This window comes from Falco rusticolus, chromosome 3 (genome assembly GCF_015220075.1).
Source record: "Falco rusticolus isolate bFalRus1 chromosome 3, bFalRus1.pri, whole genome shotgun sequence".
NCBI lineage: Eukaryota > Metazoa > Chordata > Aves > Falconiformes > Falconidae > Falco > Falco rusticolus.
Genome location: NC_051189.1, coordinates 33,862,599 through 33,870,027, shown reverse-complemented (window position 1 = coordinate 33,870,027; position 7,429 = coordinate 33,862,599). Strand labels below are relative to the sequence as shown.

The 7,429-nt window shown below is 40.3% G+C and overlaps 1 long non-coding RNA gene across 5 annotated transcripts in view; it reads right to left on the bottom strand.

Annotated features, from left to right (window-relative positions):
* Window positions 1–1,142: 1,142 nt before the first annotated feature.
* Window positions 1,143–7,429, bottom strand: part of LOC119145096 — a 95,075-nt gene continuing 88,788 nt past the window's right edge. For 4 of the 5 annotated variants that reach the window (XR_005103294.1, XR_005103295.1, XR_005103296.1 and 1 more), the window contains one exon: window positions 3,916–4,205. This is a non-coding gene — a long non-coding RNA (uncharacterized LOC119145096). The other variant, XR_005103298.1, reaches the window with a different exon arrangement.

Here is a 7,429-nt window from a genome sequence, read left to right as displayed (position 1 = left end):
CCAGAGGAAGCAGCACCCATGGGCCTGTAGAGCCATTCATTTGATTCTGCTTGAACTCAGTGTGATCAAGTATTAAAAAGCTGATCTAACGGACATTGGGATCTACTGTGTCCAAAGAGAAAAACCTAGGCACAGAGACAACAGCATGTGCTGCATTGTAAATTTGGGATTTTTCTCCTCCCCTTAAGCCAAATAAAATGAACTTCTCTACTTGCAATGTGGCTTTTAGAGTCATCCTCAGATTTCAACCTCTGTTTAGAATTCCGAACAGATGAAAGCAACAGTTAGGGCTGTGCCATCTTCTTCACACACACAGGAATATCTTTGCATATATATCACCTTCCTGCAGTAAAAATACACAATATTGTCCATAGCAATACCACTAGGCACAATTCAGTTGCCCAAAGATAACCCTTTATCATTAAAGATCCCTAGGGTTTCTCACCTGGTCTTCAGCTGTTGTTCCAGAAGGGCATGTGTCTTCTGAAAGACTTGTGGGACACAATTACTGATAGTGATGTCTTAAATGCCCTAAGGCTTCTCAGCTGGCACAGGAGTAATCAGTCTTCAGTTATTGCTACAAATTCCATTACTGATCATCTGTTAAATTATGAGACCACTGATCAATCTGTAGGTAAGCAGACTTTCATAAGCCACCTAAGGGAAGAGGATTTTATGAACAGCTGGTCCTCCTGTGAAGATTATGTCAAGCCTTCCTTTGCAGTCTTATACTTGTGAGGCTTCTTCATTTTTCTGCATTTGCCTAAGACAGACCTTGCCATCTACTGCTTCCTGCTAAAGACAGTTAACTGCAGTGCAAAGGTTCTGCATAGCTGCATTTCACTCCAAAACAAGTGACATATGTTGTATGTGTGACACCATAATACAGAAAATGTGATTTAGCTTGACAAAACTGGAATATTTTCCTGTAGATATTTTTTCCCCCCTTTTTTTTTTTTGGGGGGGGGGGGGGAATAACATTTAAAGGCATGTAGTAATCTATAATTTCCATGTCATTGACTGAAACTTTCCAGAAATAACAGAGGCAAGGCACTTAATGTAAGTACTGCAGTAAAAGTGCAAAAAGATGACAATGTAATAAAGAAATCAATTCCCCAATAGAAGCAAAAAACCACAAAGCATTCAGAATGGATTTTAATCAAGCCCAATTTTCATAGCTATTTGAATTGACATATTTCTGATACAGATTCTTACCTTACTATAAGCCCCCAGATTCTTGTTTTAACAGCAATTTTTAGTAGTTAAATGAAATATGAAGTATTTCACCGCCTAAAGTAGGCAGTAACATGTGAATGCTGGAATCTAGGCTTTGTTGTCATTTACATTAGTTTGTAATGCTTAGCATTTTCGTTTTAAAATAATCCCACAGAAAAAGCCAGTCCCCAACTAAGAATGCATGCAACACATGATTTTAATGGGATGACAGAAAAATCTAAGAAACAAAGAATATGCCATTAACAGGTAAAGTGGTGCCTTTGTAATGAAAACATCTACTGTCCTTCCATCCACTCCTGCACTGGTAACTACGGCTGCTGCAGCTTGCTCTCTCATTGAGCCCCTTGGACTCCGCAGTGCCTTCCTTGGGAGGGTCCATTTGGTTGTGGTGTAGGCAACCTCCTTAACATCCAGCCCAAATCAATGAGCCAACATTGAATTACATTCTGTGTTTCCCCATCTCAGTGCATTCTCTCCTGCTCAGTCCCTCCCCAGAAGCAGCTCTGGGGTTTTGTGTGGCAGCAAGTGACACACAGATGACAACTACTTTCTTTCATCTTTCCTGCTCCCAGGTGTTTCAGCTCCTTGGCACATTTCTTATCCATCCTCTGAGCTCTCAGGAGACATATTTGGCCTCACTGTCTACCCTTGGCTTTCTGTAGACCTCAGCCCTTTCTTCTGCATGTTCAAATACTTTTCATGGGAGAGCACTGCTTGGCATCTGCCACCTCTATTGTTCTTACAACCTGTTCTTGCATGATTTAGGACTACAATCCCTCTTCAATAAACTAAAATTGACATTATATACTGTTGCCAGTACTGCAGCAGCTGCAGCAATGAACAATTCCTGACAGGAATCACCAAGAACCTCCGAGCTAAATGTGACTTCTTCCTTACCTGCAGTTTACTTCCTTTCTTGTCAGGAGTCTGAGCTTACAGACATGGGAGAACTAATGAAAGATGTCAGACAAGACCCCATGACAATCCTACAAGCAGCAAACAGCAAACTGACAACTCTCCTACATGTCTTTTCCCCATAATTTGGCTCCTTGCAAGGCAAATTATTTGTGACAAAGAAGGATTTTCTATATGAGCTTGTAAGGAGTCATTCACACCCCCAATTCTGTACAAACCATTCAACAAACAAAATATTCTGAATAATAAGGAAAACAAATTAAAACTGAAAATCACTGCTCTCCAGATTACAAGGAGCTTGGCCATAATCACACCTTCCTGCTCACATTGTTATATAGCCTGGCTAGGCAGGAGAAAGGTCTCCAGGTATGAAAGAGGCTAAGAACCTCTGCCGCAAACAACCCAAATCTATCTGTAGCCAGCACATCACTCCTTCCCTCAGAGCAAGCCAGATGCACTTCCAAAGAACTGCAGACTTACAATCTCCTTTTTCATGATCTCTGCTTTTCTTTCTCTGCCTTTCACAGCTATTTGAAGATCATGGCTAGACTCAAAAATAGGTACACATGTAAAAGTTTGTTGGGTTTTTTTTCTCAACTGACCTAAATTGGTCCTTTCAAGCACAGCACCTGCGTGTTGGCTGTGGAGGTCAGTCTTTACTCGGGAGAATGGCCCCGTGGACCTGCTGAGGAAGTCAATTGTAGGAATCTCAAACCCACACAAAGGGACTGGGTTTGAGAGAGGATCACAGGGCTTATCTGCCTTTGCTTCTAGGACTTTGCTTTGATCTTTTTCAGCTCATTGGCCACAGAAAGTTGCTCTCTTCTGATGGCTGTGTGGTAACTCATGAAAGGGAACGTGGCCTGTTTATTCCACTTATTGTGGGCTGATAACTATATTACAAAGCTATAATCAGCAGCAATGATTAAATCTCAGAACCCATACTTAAGGCTGAAATGGCTAGAGACTGAAGTGTCAAGGTTAGACCATACTGTTGTCCCTGCTTCATGGACAGAACTCACCAGGAATGTTAATCAACACATTCCATAGCCCCTATCGGCCCACACAATTTCTCTTTAATCCCTTATTCCAGAACTGACAGACTTAACAGCTGTTTTGAAAAATGGAGGGAATGTGGAAAGACCTATTTTCTAGCATGCACTATATATAAAAATATCAGTGTCAGCTGGCAGACAACCTTTCCTTTCAAAAATACAGCTTTGCAAGCTAAAACCCAGCTGGGATGAAAGGCAACTTTACATAAAGGCAGTGCTTCTCTGCCTGTCATTCTCTCCACTCTTAAAGCAGTGAAGGCTGCTTATCACCTCATATAGACTTGCCAGAAAGAAAATAAGAAAGAAAGAAGGAAAAAAAGAATAAAGAAAAAACTGGAAAGAGAGAAAGAGAAGCTGCTCACAAGCATTAACTGATGCCAAAGAAAGTTGCTCAGGATAATCCCTATGCTTCAGAATTTAAGAATGACAATCACAAAGATTTGTTACTGTTGTGGAGTTTACTGGGAGATGCATCCTGTTGAGGCGTCTGGAAGCACTGGTCCTGCAGAGGTTACATGCACGGCTGCTCAGGCTTCAAAATGTGGGCACTTCTCATGTTCCATTGTTCAACGATTTCCAAAAATGTCTTTGGGCTCTATCAGTTCTTTGGCCTTGGGATAGGTTTGCAACATTCAAGTTCAGCTCAAATGTGAAAAATATATTCTTTCAAATTTTTCATTTCATTTCTTTCTTTCTCCAGCTTCTGGAATTAATTTATTTGATTATTATTTTATATGATGTGTTAAACAATTCAAGGAATTAATTTAAGTTGATCTCCATCATTTAAACTTAAATTTTAAAAGCTTGTGGTCAGTTTAGTCCAGAAGGACTGTTCTTACTTCTTACCAAGTATGTCTTCATTGTTTTCTCACTTGAAATCTTCCGTCTGAAGTATTTGATCTCTGTTTTCAAGTAAAGGCTTCAGTTTTCACCGTGGAGAATTTGTCCTAGTTTGTTTAAGATTAGGAAATTTAACATGAAGGCATCCATTATCAGAACCTGTTTGATGAATACAAAATGTACATTTAATTCAATAATCAGGTTTGAATCAAGCTTCAGTCAGTAGGAGGAAAACAATGTTCTATCAATGAACGCAGCACAGAGGGATTTGCTGTTCTCAACTTTTTTCCTAAATCTTTTCAGCTCTGAGGTAAAGCTTTACATAAACCTTGTAAAGAGAAAACCTCTGAAGGATCTGAATTTCTATCCTGCTAAGCACAGAAAGGGTTGATGAGTCACTGCAAAGCCTTTCCAAACTTATCTGAACATGCCTGATGTGGGATTTAGGTTGGGAATGCATAGGCACAAGGCACTCAAAGCATAACCTGGAGTTTCTGGCTGCAATCTAGTTGGAAGGATATTAAAGCAACTTTCCTTGGGGCTGCCTAGGGTTCCATCAAGCAGAAACAAGCACACAGATTTGCAAATGTTAAAAAAAAACACAACTCAAACCCCAACACTAAAAGCCAAGCCACTTCAAACACTCAGCATTTCGGGGTTTGGCTCATTTATGTTTCCAGTGAAGAACTGTAATACTATCAGAGCATACAGCTTCCAGCTGACATGCAAAACTTGCCCATGATGGAGTGGGAAAAAGGTTGGAGGGTTTTGGGCCCATTTATCTGCACCTTGGCTGCTCCTCCTGGGAAAGTGATGCTTCAATGCCGCCTTGTGGCTTCCTGCTCCAGAAAAAGGGGTCATCCCAGCAAGATATGGTGCTGCTACTACCTTGTGTTTGCTCTGTGGTATTGAACAACTATTCTGGTTTTTTTTAATATCATAAACACAGAGCTCTGGAACTGAGTTTGTGATTAGAGATAGTGCTTAGATCTGATGAACAGCTATGGCACAGTGAATGTTGCAGCTCACTGCAGTGCCCCTGGTGCCCCTGGATGGGGTTAGGCTGCTGCCCCAGGGAGACCAGATTTGAGATGGTCAGTAGGGTAAGTGCAAACAGATGTTCTCAGCTTTTCCTGCTCTCCAGCTACACCATCTTCCCCAGAGCTGCCAGCAGGACCCTCCGTTCACTCAGGACTGATCCTTCTGGTAAGAACAGGCATCTGCCAAGGCCATGAGAGGAGGGAGTAGCACAGCCAGCCACCTCTTGCACTAAAATGTAGGATACCATCTTGCACAATCATACTGAAGTGTCATAACAAAGCCATAGTACTAGTGATGAATGGGGACAGGCTGCCAGAACAACCACCCCCTACTCTCTTCTCAGACACAGTCAAAATGATAAAGCCATACTTTCGCTTATGAAGTCTCCTCACAAACCCCATTAATCTTCCATGTTTAGCTGAAACTGCAACAGCACACACCACCTCACACAGACCCTGCTAACTTGGGATAGCATAGGATAGAATAGCTCCCATGGGGTGCCCTGCTGGCAATGAGGAAGGAGAGGTACACATACTTGAATTTTAAGCTTTGAGAAGTAGAATGTTAAACCCAGGTCTAAGCTTTGGTCCTCTAAAGCTCACCTTTCCTAAACTGGAATTGAATGAAGAATTTCAACATTTTACATTGTGTGAGGCTTTGCCTTTCTTAGCTTATATTTCTGTATTGAGCTTCAGGTAACAGGCAGGGCAACTCAAACTACCCAAACTCTCAATACAAATCCAGGAAATATTGAACATTTCAGAAAAAAAGGACAAGAGGTCAGACATGATGTTATTCAGACTAAGGGGAACTTGCTAAAGCAGAACAGAGAGGTCATTAGGTGCCCCATCCCTGGAAACAAACAGTCTAAATGTTGAATTATTTGTGTTTGGAGTGTCATTATGTGTATTATAACCTGCTTGTCTAAAATTAACATGAAAACCCATCACTCTTTGGCAATGTCTGCTGGGAAGATGAGTTTGAGAAAAGCTGCTGCCACAAGCATTTTTAGGGATTTAATTGCCTGCTCTGGCAGCCAATCCAAAGTCTTGATTTAATTCCTGTATTTTGTCAAGGTTATAATTAGCTTTATAACTTGTGACGAAGATCTGCAAAGTTGAAGTAAGTTGTTTGTAGCTGGAACCACAGTTTTGCTGGGTATCCCTTCCCAAATCCTCCCAGGGACCTTGCCTATACAGTGACTTACTGTCATTTTCCTGTGACAAAAATAAATTACAAAGGCCTAGCATCAATTAGTCACTCAACCACCTAGGTTTTCCTTTTCTGTTTGATACTTAACAGAATCCTCTAACATCCAATGCAGATACAGCTTGATTTTAGAACCCAGGATGTTTAAAACTGTCCTTTACACTTTCCTAATCACCAGCATTTGTAACATGCCTGTCTGCCCCCAAACTCCACACATACACCATATTCTGAAGCTCTGAATTTCTGTACAACTTGTTTCCTGCAAACGCAGTGAGACACTAGGACATGAACCTTGCTTAAAATTGAAGTGGATATGTTTTATGTCAGTATGTTTACACATCAAACAAAACTGAAATACTACCCTCCTTTGGAAAATATATTCCAACTCAATTTACCAGGGACATGTCATAGGTAAATATCACAGCACAGGCTCTACACAAATGTACTTTTTACGTTCAGTGACATGTTTGAGATTGAGAATTCTTTTGGGACACAATATTTGTCTATATGCTTGGTATCTAGAAATGATGCTTTTTGTCAAATAGTAATAATTTATTTCTGCTATACAGCTATGCATTTCTCTTACAATGGGAGGCACAATAAAATGGTCTTCTGTGTGATACCATCAGAAAAAAACAAAATACTGGTTTTCAGAGTTTGCCATGACTATTAAAAAAGTACATTTTAAGTATAACAAAGTGCTAGGTAATGATATTAACAACACAAAACATAACAAGAGATTAAAAAGGCATAAATAACTTTTTTTCTGATTTCTTTCTGATTTTGGTGTCTTTTTGTTGTTTGGTTACTCTGCCACCATTTTAAAATGCTACCTCTAACAGGGGCCTTTCTCCAGGCAACATTAAAGAACCCATTCTGTCACCCTAATCACAATAATTTATAGCCCTCTAGGTATCCTGAAACAATGTGTTAGGAGTATTCATGGAGTTCCAGGTTGAAAAATATAAATAAAAATATAAAAACTCTTCTGACTTCTCTTTGTGTTAACCCTGCTGCTTCTATACACTGTGAGTGAGGAATCTAATCTTATATCATATCTTGGCAGTATGAAAGAGAGAAGGCTGAGAAGAACACTATCTTGGGACTTACTTGCTTCTGTCAGTTTATGTCAC